Source organism: Rhinoderma darwinii, chromosome 10 (genome assembly GCF_050947455.1).
Source record: "Rhinoderma darwinii isolate aRhiDar2 chromosome 10, aRhiDar2.hap1, whole genome shotgun sequence".
Lineage (NCBI taxonomy): Eukaryota > Metazoa > Chordata > Amphibia > Anura > Rhinodermatidae > Rhinoderma > Rhinoderma darwinii.
In genome coordinates, this window is record NC_134696.1 from 3,754,528 (window position 1) to 3,764,762 (window position 10,235).

The window sequence follows — 10,235 nt, forward strand, 5'->3', positions numbered from 1 at the left end:
TCACAGATGACATGTTCTTATTCCTGCTGGAAGTCATGATGTAATTTGGTCTTATGGGGGACAATAAGAAAGCTAAGATGCCAATGTGAGCTGGTGAGGTGATTAAGTGGTGTCTGAACAGTGAGTGTCTTCTGTGCAGCCCCTGGTTCAAATCCTCATGTGTGGATTGTCCAAAAGGGTACTTTGCAGGGTGGTGTTTATAGTGGTGTGGAGGCAGTGCAGTGAGATTGTTGCTGCATAAGAAAGTTAATTGTGTAAAGAAAGTTACGTATGAAGCTGTCTCTTTTGAGACAGCTGTATTTAGATAGTAGATTATTACATATTTCAGCAATATACTCATCACTCAAACAGGTATCAGAATCCATCCCTCCATAGGTGGCACTTTGGGAAATAGGGAGCAGCCCAAGGTCACCAGGAGGACAACATGGGGGTTAGAACCCACATTGTACAGAAGTGATTCCTGCACTCAACTTGGATCACGCAAGCTGTGAGCTAGCTGCATGGCAGCCTTACTAGAACACATTTTTCACCTCTTTTAAAAACAGGTAATTGGACCTTCAACAAGAAAAACCTTGGATGACATTGGGACATGACAGCACGGTGGCTTGGGGGTTAACTGCTTTTTAGGCTGGAGATCCCGGGGATAGAACTCACATGGTCCTCACACCTCTAATTTATTAGCAGAGATCTTTACCAGTGCGCTACCTCTGCTTTCAACTGTCCGCCACAAATTCTTCCAAAGACGACGTGTTCTTATTCCTGCTGGAAGTGACGTTTACATTTGGTCTTATGGGGACAATAACAGTGCTCAGAGATCAGTCAGAGCTGGTGGTCCGGTGCTTAAGCAGCGTCTTCTGTGTGGACCCTGATTTATACCCTGAAGTGTGGCCTTGTCTGAGAGGAGACCTCGCTGGGTGGTGGCGGTGTAGTGAGGAGGTTGCTGCATAAGAAAGTTACTTATGCAGCAGAACCAGTTCTCTTTTACAGAACATTATTGCAGATTTCAGCCATATACTTATCACTCAATCAAGTATCACATTCCGTCACCCCGTAGGTGTTGCTCGAAGGGGAAAGCTGAATGTTGAGCACATAAGCTGTGAGCTCGCTGCTCCACCGGAACGCATCTCCACCTCTTAAAAAAGTGCGGTAATCTGACGTGCAACAGAAATCACTTTGGACCGAATCGACCGCCGTGCGCTGTGTCTGGGGGGCTGTGACTGGGGGGCTCAGGGCCAGGGCCGGCTTTAGACTGAGTGTGTTGTGTGCCAGGGCTGCTTTATTGTCTCAGTCCGGCCGTGATGTATGGGGTGTATCACAGAGACTGCGGCAAATCTACAGCAACCTCAGGCGATATCCCAGGAGCCCTGCAAGGCCTGAACCAAACACTGCGCAGCATTGTCCTCCAGACTGTGGAGCCCTGGGCATGATGAGAGGAGAAGAATGGGGACAAGTGGGTAGCTCTCCGCAGCACAGAGCACTTCAGGAGAGTAGCGCACTGATCTTGTGGGAGCTCACAGACTAAAGTTACATAGTGGAAGGAGCAGTCACTAGCAGCACAAAGTATTTCAGGAGAGGAAAGTGCTGGTCTTCTGGGAGGTGACAGGCTAATATATTACTAAAGATACCAGGCTAAGGCCTCATGCACACTACTGCTATTTAGTCCAGGTAGGGACAGGTGTTATTTTTGGCTAGGAATCTGTGGGAATGCTACAATAATTGAACTTTAGGTGGATTATTACTCATTATTGGTGGCCTTATCAGTCCTTACCTGCGGTATCTTCAAGAATATATTGGCTAGTTTAGCCCATTTTTAGGATTCAATATTAAAATTGTCTCTTTTACAGGCAGATTTATCTACTTTCAGTTTTTTTAATGCAAAAATTCAAAACTTTTGTTCTTCAGGTCACAGGCTGAGGCTCAGCATCCTCTCCCAGCAGCACCGAGTATTTCAGGAGAGGAGAATCTTTTGGGGGTCAGTCGTTTTTCAATTCATTAGGGCTGCATGTGTCGGGGGCAGTAATTATTATATAGCATTATTTTATGTTCTCATATAAAGGTTTCAATACTCAACGAAACTGGAGGGAGAGGGGAGTCCCATGGAATATTCCAATCATCACACCCAAACTGGGGGAAGACGCGAGTCCCATGGAATATTCCAATCATCACACCCAAACTGGGGGAAGACGCAAGTCCCATGGAATATTCCAATCATCACACCCATTTGTGACAAATACTAAAAACTCCAGATCTTCCCTGTGGTAGAATTGTCTCCATCCTCTGATGTCATCCGATCCCTTTATTTGGAGAATCTTGTTTTATGACATCACGTCCGCATATGTCATGAAGATCTAATGGGAGGACGTCTAATATATAATATTTCCCTGAGATCCTGGGAAGCCGTAATAAGAGGTGTTATTATGAACATCTCCGTCCTCTCCTCCCCCACCGCAGCCGTCTGATTTTGCTGTAATGGTTTCTGGGTCTGTGTCCACTGCGATGGTTGACATGACAACACAACCGGTATTATTAGAGAAAACCTCCTCACGTTTCCGTTATCAGCTCCCCTGCAGCACCCAAATCAGGCGAACCACCCGGCCCCAGGACTACGGCAATATTTGCATCTGCGTAAAAACCGCTGGTAAATTATAGCGAGGAACACGAGGAAATTCAAGTCCATGGTCTGCGGTTTCTTCAAGGATCTTGTTCGTGAGGTCCCTTTAACACTGGTTGTGTATGTGCTTAGCAGAATTAGATTGTAAGCTCTGGAGGTATAGAAACCATGTATTCTCTGTACAGCGCTGCAGAATATGTTGGTGCTACAAAATGATAATATTATTAAAAATAGTCATAATTAGGAGTGGACACAGCACATGTGCAGCTGCCTAGGGGCTCATCGATAGGGGGGTCCACTGATCAAAGGTAAAGTAACAGCGACCGACTGTCCATGAGGAGGTTCCGTAATGTCTCCTGTGCCTTACAATTATTTCTAGAACTGGCGAGGGACGTGCTGGAGATCCATGATGGAGACTATAACAGGCAGATCACCCCAAGAGGGAAAGGGGCCCCCATACTGTTACAATATAAACCGATTGCAACTTTTTACTGTGCCATTGGTTAAGAGGACGCGCGTTGTGCACCCAAAGAAATGTACAAAAATTGTATGAGGGCGTGAGCGTCATCTACCTGCACGGCGCAGAGGCGACAATTGCAGCACCTCAGGGGTCTACAGATCACCCGCCACATCAGAAATGAGGATGTGCAATGATGTCATCCTGGTGGGCGGAGCTCCCTCCAGACTGTGATGTATATAGATCATGTGACATCCCTGGCGGTTAGATGGAGGGCAGTAATAGACACAGAGGCCCCCCCCCCTGTACAATGATACAATGTAGCCGCCCTGTGTGGCTACATTGTACATTATCTTGACAGACATCCGCTGCCCTGATCACATGACTGGACGCCTCCCGCTCACGCAGTCGCTGGACTGGGGCTTTATTTATTTTTTTTAGCTTCATTTTTGGAAAGAAAAAATGTGCGGCACACGGCTCTGCTGTCTGGTAACCTTGGCAACCCGGGTTTACTAGTCCACCTCGTCATTCATCAAGACGGGATCCCGCTTGACGGAGCAAACAACCTCGACTCTGCAGCGCCGAATAATACTGGCGGCTCCTCCATTCAATCCGGGGGCAGAATTATCGGATTACTGATGTTTTAGGGGCATTTTAGACGTCAAGATAAATGCGTAAGAACGAGCGGCGATGGACATTCATTTATACGTAACAATAATCGTATCTTTTTATACGGAATTTTGATCGCTTATAAGATCGCTTGACTTTCCTCCTATCGCTGACTAACGACTCGTAGACGACTGGTCTCACGAGGAAATGGAACGGCGAAAAACAATCATTTTGAGATCATAATAAAATATTCGATCAACGACAAATGAGCGAATTCTCGCTGTTTGTGCAGTTGCTGCTCATGTTACAACGCTGCGCTATTCTTAGCTGTAATAGTTCCCCTGCTATGCGGTCCAGTATGGCGTCCGTTCTGTCATCATTGCACTTGGCTCTATATCGGATATTGTCCGGTTTTATATAAATGAAGCTTAATCATTGTACGATGAAAAGTTCTGGCAACATTCTTATTTACATCGAGAGGCTGAAAACTCATTCTGATATAATACTGTGGTTTGTTACAATGTATCAGCCTAGACAATCCTCTAAAAGCTCAATGAAGCAGCAGCACAAACCTCTCTCCTGTTATGATAATTTGTTTCAATGTATCAGTAAAAGTAAATGTATCTGAAGTCCAGGCTGTTTATTTCAATAGGATTATCTAGAGTTGATACAAATGAAACAAACCCTCAGCTGTGCAAAGTATTAGGTCTGGATGGGTTTTCAGTCTCTGGACGCAAAGAAGAATGTTCGAATTTACTGACAGCAAGCAGAGAGCGTGAAAAATAGTGATTAAGCTTTAAATACGTACCACTGGACGAGCCATTTAATGCAGGGTGAAGCTCGTGGACATGGGAGGGGGCACATTATACAAATTAAAATAGGATGTCAATTTTCTGCCGCCGGTCGACAATGTTACACGTCTGTTATAAATTTGCCTCAAATTTGAAACAAATTAAAACACAACTCAAAACAAAAAACTTCCGACCAAGATGAGAACATACAAGAATTGGCTCCCAGGCACTGTATAAAATTGGCGCCAAAGTTTAATAAATGTGCCATGATGTATAGATTGTTGGAGATCTGGATGTAGATCTGGATTACTCTCTGTATCGGCCGCTGATTGGCTGCTTTCCTCCGGTGCAGGTTACATTGTATCATCGCTCTTGGAATGTTCAGACTATTTGAATTTGTTCGGAATTGTGATTTGCTTTTAATATTCGCCGGCGCAGCCTTAGCCCCTGATTTCACGCTGAAACGTTAACAAGGACTGACACTGGAGATTAGATGCAGACAGCAGGAATGCCGGCTCTTTGTTGCTGTATGGACCGCGGCCAACACCGATCAACCGCAGCCAAGAGAGACCTGGGAAAGTCTTTAGAATAAAGGGGGTGAATAAGGTGGTGTACTGAGAGGCCATGAAAGAAGATCATTACCGATTCCTTCATCCTCCAAAATCTAATTAACCTTCAGTCATACGGAGGATGGGAGTGAGTGTCAGGAATCGCTCGCTCCAGCGCAATTTAAACAAATTCACTTTTTTTTTCCCCTGTATTTTTAGCAACAACCTCGCCGTCTCTTCCGTAGCAACTCCTGGGTCCCAGACGGGCACACGTGGGTTGGCGTCCTTAATGAGGTCTCTGCTAAAAGTTGGGGTTTTGCTCCCAACTTAAAGTAAAAGCGTCACATAGATGAGAACATTTCTTAACCATTAGTCCACGCCCCTATGCTATCAATGCCACGCCCATTTCAAGGGACTAACACGCCCCTCCCGGGAAATGAAGGATTTTTTGTAGATATAAAGATGAGGAATGTCCCATAGAAGAAACAAGTTTTAATATTTTTTTTGATCCATTTGGCCTTTAGGAAACCCTACTTTGAAACTTGGTAGAAAGTGGATTCCAATCATGTGACTCTTCAAGGGGAAAATATGGAAATTAGCTCCTCCTCAGAAGAAGAAGATATTCTCTCTGGAATCAGCCAATGAAAAGCGGCACTCTTCCAAACGTTTACCTCCAACAGAAGACTGCAACGTATAATCCCACTATATAGGCCATAATATGGACGGAGACGTCAGGAGCCTCCCTAGGGTCGGAGTCCCCGGGCAGAGCACTTCATGAGGATGGCGGTGCTCCCTGTGGCGCTGTGAAGGGAGCTTCAGTGATATAATTCTCCATATACCGTACACCAGTGACCCATAGGATCCCATGCTAAAAAAAAAATGCTATTCCACCCTAAAAAATGTATACTGACGTATACCGGCCCGCTGGAGGCAGGTAGAACGCTCGTCTGGCCTCTGTCAGGGTAATGCAGTCTCTCTCTGTCTCTCTCTTCTGCGGAGCTTCAGGACTAATTCGGGATCATGCTGCCTACACACAGGACCCGGGAGTGGATTAGAAACCGGTGCGGCAGTGGAGAATTGAGGACTTTTCAGCCCGGCAGAACCTAAAGGTGGCCATATGGTTGGCCGATCCCACTGAAATTAGCAGGGTCAGATGACGTATGTCTAATTCGTAGGACCACCTTAAGGTTAGATTCACACGAATGTGGGGAAACTTTGAGTCTATGGAGGGATCCGTGAAAACGGAACAAAATAAGACATGTTCTAATTTTCAACGGACTCTTCACACGCTCCGTTGAAACAATAGCCGTGTGAATGGCCCGATTGAAATACATGCGTCCGTGTGACGACCGTTGTTTTAACGGCCATCGTGCGGACGTAATCAACGTTCATCTGAATGAGCCCTAACAATGAGAGACGTGAGGACCCCAACACTACAGCTGCAAACAAGCCTCAGAGCTCTGAGCCACAGAATGAGACTGCTCATACTCAGGCAGCATATTAGACCGCTTACATCACCTGCTACTGCCCAGAACGTGAGAGCCCAGACTCCGGCCCTCATAGGATTCCCTGAAATGTGGATAGAATACAGCAGAAGTGCAGCCCAATACAGATCATGCAGTGCCAGTCATGTCCATACACACAGTAGGCGCTGCATTCGTACTGCATTGCACCGTCTGATATTGTGTATAGTTCGAAATCAGAGGCATCGCTTGGGGGGTTGATATGTATGGTATGGTAAAGCGGTACTATTTATGTGCACAGGATTGCAGTACTATTTGTGTATGATATAGCATCATTTATTTGTACAGTATAGCAGTATTTATGTGCAGTATAGCAGTACTATGTATGTGTACAGTATAGCAGTACTATGTATGTGTACAGTATAGCAGTACTATGTATGTGTACAGTATAGCAGTACTATGTATGTGTACAGTATAGCAGTACTATGTATGTGTACAGTATAGCAGTACTATGTATGTGTACAGTATAGCAGTACTATGTATGTGTACAGTATAGCAGTACTATTTATGTGCAGTATAGCAGTACTATGTATGTGTACAGTATAGCAGTACTATTTATGTGCAGTATAGCAGTACTATGTATGTGTACAGTATAGCAATACTATTTATGTGCAGTATAGCAGTACTATGTATGTACAGTATAGCAGTACTATGTATGTGTACAGTATAGCAGTACTATTTATGTGCAGTATAGCAGTACTATGTATGTGCAGTATAGCAGTACTATTTATGTGCAGTATAGCAGTACTATTTATGTGCAGTATAGCAGTACTATGTATGTGTACAGTATAGCAGTACTATTTATGTGCAGTATAGCAGTACTATGTATGTGTACAGTATAGCAATACTATTTATGTGCAGTATAGCAGTACTATATATGTGCAGTATAGCAGTACTATGTATGTGTACAGTATAGCAGTACTATGTATGTTTACAGTATAGCAGTACTATGTATGTGTACAGTATAGCAGTACTATGTATGTTTACAGTATAGCAGTATTATTTATGTGCAAAGTATAGCAGTATTATTTATGTGCACAGTATAGCAGTACTATGTATGTGTACAGTATAGCAGTACTATTCATGTACAGTATAGCAGTATTTGTGTACAGTATAGCAGTATTTGTGTACAGTATAGCAGTATTTGTGTGTACAGTATAGCAGTATTTGTGTACAGTATAGCAGTACTATTCATGTACAGTATAGCAGTATTTGTGTACAGTATAGCAGTATTTGTGTACAGTATAGCAGTATTTGTGTGTACAGTATAGCAGTATTTGTGTACAGTATAGCAGTACTATTCATGTACAGTATAGCAGTATTTGTGTGTACAGTATAGCAGTACTATTTGTCAGTATAGCAGTACTATTCATGTACAGTATAGCAGTATTTGTGTGTACAGTATAGCAGTATTTGTGTGTACAGTATAGCAGTATTTGTGTGTACAGTATAGCAGTACTATTTGTGTACAGTATAGCAGTATTTATGTGTATGGTATAATGCCACTATTCATCTGTTACTGTCAATACAAATTGCTACTGTAGTTCTGCCTCTGGAGATGAGAACCCATTTTAACACCTTATTTTAGTGGGGTTGTCACACTGAATCTTTCTCCCAGGTAAAGCCCAGCTACAGCTCTGCTGTCAGTCATATATATATACTCTTCTGTAAATGATTATATTTAGAGAGAGCTGCCTGTTCACACTGTATGACTGTATGCAGCGAATACAGAGCTGTCCATCATCCTGCAGCCCAACCCACATGTAACTGCTCACATTGTAAACATTGGGGACAACACAGCAGCGGCCGATAGAGAATGGGGATGTTTATTACTTCTACTTTGTCCTCCTCTTAAATTCTGCCATAATGCAATATATTTTTACTCCTGGAAAAAACCTTTAGAATAGATAATTCTTCACTTCATGAGCATGGTATTTACAGAACGTCTTTGTGATCATGCGCCTTTATATAATTCCGGTCTCCTGTGGAGCGAGCCTCATAGATGGACGGGGGTCTCATAGATGGAGGGGGTCTCATAGATGGAGGGGGGCCTCATAGATGGACGGGGGTCTCATAGATGGACGGGGGTCTCATAGATGGAGGGGGGTCTCATAGATGGAGGGGTGCCTCATAGATGGACGGGGGTCTCATAGATGGACGGGGGTCTCATAGATGGAGGGGGGTCTCATAGATGGAGGGGGTCTCATAGATGGAGGAGGGTCTCATAGATGGAGGGGGGCCTCATAGATGGACAGGGGTCTCATAGATGGAGGAGGGTCTCATAGATGGAGGGGGGTCTCATAGATGGAGGGGGGGTCTCATAGATGGAGGGGGTCTCATAGATGGAGGAGGGTCTCATAGATGGAGGGGGGCCTCATAGATGGACGGGGGTCTCATAGATGGAGGGGGGTCTCATAGATGGAGGGGGGTCTCATAGATGAAGGGGGGGTCTCATAGATGGAGGGGGGGTCTCATAGATGGAGGGGGTCTCATAGATGGAGGGGGGTCTCACAGACTGTCTTAGCTGATTGGGTAAAATACACCAGGAGTTTGCGGAGCTGGAGTGCCACTTTATTAACCAGTTGCTGTGAGTTTGTGTTTTTGCCCCAGAACAAGTTTTAACATTTCCCCCTTTATTTTTCACATGGGGACCTGCAACGTTACATTAGAAAGAAAACGGCATTCTCTCCTAATCTGCTAATCCCGACTCCAGACAAGATGGTTCTTTTAAATCCACTGCCATTTTATCAGCCCAGTGGAGCACAGATCCGGACTTCTTTTTTATTGAACAATAGATTCTCTTCACGAGAGACTGGCCAGGCTAACACCACAAAAGGGCCGCCGCGTCCTGAACAGCAGCTCCCGCATCAAATCCTCAATAATCACAGGGCGGTTTTGTTGGCGATTGAGAGAATGATAGATCCTTGTGTGAAGTTTCCAGATTGAACTCATTGTTACTTTACAATCAGCCACTTTCTCACCTCTGGGAGATTTCCATGAGCTGGAAGAAGAACCGAGAGGCAGCTCGGAGCAGAAACGTTCCCTTTGTGTGGCTGAAGCTTAATACATGCGACAAGAAACTGGCAAAAAACGGAGATTTCTTATCGGAATCATCAAGATTGTAATTATATCTGTAAATAAATAACAAAATGTATCCGTGTAACGGCAGCAAAAATACATCATTCTCTAATTACCTATTACTTACCCTGTGGTTCACTGCAGTCTATGCTATGGTAACAGCTATTCATCTATTACTACTGACAACCAGCCTGTATATCATGTATGAGAGGTTGTCACAGCCCCGCCCCCTGTTACTGACATCACTGATATATAATATAATTACACTGTGATCACACATGAGATCCTCACATCTTATATACAGTAACAGCTATTCATCTATTACTACTGACAACCAGCCTGTATATCATGTGTGAGAGGTTGTCACAGCTCCGCCCCCTGTTACTGACATCACTGATATATAATTACATTGTGATCAGACATGAGATCCACACATCTTATATACAGTAACAGCTATTCATCTATTACTACTGACAACCTGCCTGTATATCATGTGTGAGAGGTTGTCACAGCCCCGCCCCTGTTACTGACATCACTGATATATAATATAATTACACTGTGATCAGACATGAGCTCCGCACATGTTACATCTGATTGCCTTCACACAGCAATAAAGGC

At 44.2% G+C, this 10,235-nt stretch overlaps 1 long non-coding RNA gene across 2 annotated transcripts in view; it reads left to right on the plus strand.

Annotated features, from left to right (window-relative positions):
• Positions 1-9,852, plus strand: part of LOC142662397 (uncharacterized) — a 65,982-nt gene extending 56,130 nt beyond the window's left edge. For both annotated transcript variants that reach the window (XR_012850921.1, XR_012850920.1), the window contains one exon: positions 9,209-9,852. This is a non-coding gene — a long non-coding RNA (uncharacterized LOC142662397). The remainder of the gene's footprint in view (positions 1-9,208) is intronic.
• Positions 9,853-10,235: the final 383 nt, after the last annotated feature.